Here is a 1314-nt window from a genome sequence, read left to right on the forward strand (position 1 = left end):
CTCGCGCCCGATCTCGCTCGTCGTCGTCCTCCACTGCCCCCGACCACTCCGCCTCCTCCACTCCACTCCCTGACGCCGCTGCGCACACCGTCGCCGCCTCGTCCCGCCTCTGCTTCGCCGGAGCACGTCCTCGTCCTCTTCCCCGTCGGATCGCCCGGGCCCGTAGTCGCTCGACCCCGACGCCGGCACCTCTCCCGCATGGCGCCTGCCCCCTCGACCCGTACTGGATCGGGAGCTCGACCCGGGCGCCCCGATGCCGCTCGTCCTCGTTGCATCGCCTCGCCTCGCCGTCCACGTCGCCAACGACGCCACTCGACTCCACCCCGCCGCGTCCCCGACGCCTCCGCACCGCTGCCGCCCCGTTTGTGACCACGCCGTGGCCGGAATGCCTCGTCCCCGTCGCTCGCGTCCCCATCTCTCCATCGTCGGCGCCATCACGCCTCGCCGCCCCCTTGGTCTCTACATCGCCGGTGAGGGCCTCGCCCTCCCCCGTCTCTCCCTCTGTCCCGTAATTTTTGCCGCGGTCCCCTCCATTGTTGCTCGCCGACCACCGTGCTCACCACGCCCTGTAGCCATCGTTGGCCGCGCCGTGGTCCTGCCCGCTGCGCTCAGCGCACCACCACGCGCTGCACCGCTGGCCGCCGGTGCTTGCCCCACGCGCGCGCGCCTCCTCACGCGCCTGTCGCCGGAGCCCCTGGACCACTCGCTGTGCCCCGCTGCATCTACTCGCCGCGGCCCCCTCTACTCCGCCCGGACCTCAGCCGCCGGAGCTCGACTTCGGCGCGCTGCTGTGCCCCTGCTCCGCGTGGCCGCGCCCAGCGCCCTTGGCCGCACCGGCCGGCGCCCGGGGCCAACCGGGTTACGCTCGTATACCCAGCGCCCGCGTGCCCGTGCCCGTTAAGGCCTTTGGCCCACTGACAAAGGGGCCCCAGCCCCAGAACGATTATATAAAAAAAAATTAACTAAAAAAAATATATATGATAAATAAATAATTAATAATAAAATTAATTAATTAATTAATTAATTAACTAATTAATTAACTAATTAATTAACTTATCTAATCTTGTTTAGTTTAACTAATTAGGATTAATTAACCTAATAAATAGTTACCCTAATTGTTAATTAGCTAAACAATCCCTAACAGGTGGGACCCACCTGTCAGGTTGACCAAGTCAACTGCTGACGTCATGCTGACATCATGCTGACGTCAGCAAATACTGTTTTGGATAATGTTGAATTTAAATAAATAATTAAAATCAGAAAATGATTAAATCTTTAGAAAATCATATCTTTTAATCCGTAACTCGGATTAAA

Source organism: Triticum aestivum, chromosome 3B (genome assembly GCF_018294505.1).
Source record: "Triticum aestivum cultivar Chinese Spring chromosome 3B, IWGSC CS RefSeq v2.1, whole genome shotgun sequence".
In the NCBI taxonomy this organism is placed as follows: domain Eukaryota; kingdom Viridiplantae; phylum Streptophyta; class Magnoliopsida; order Poales; family Poaceae; genus Triticum; species Triticum aestivum.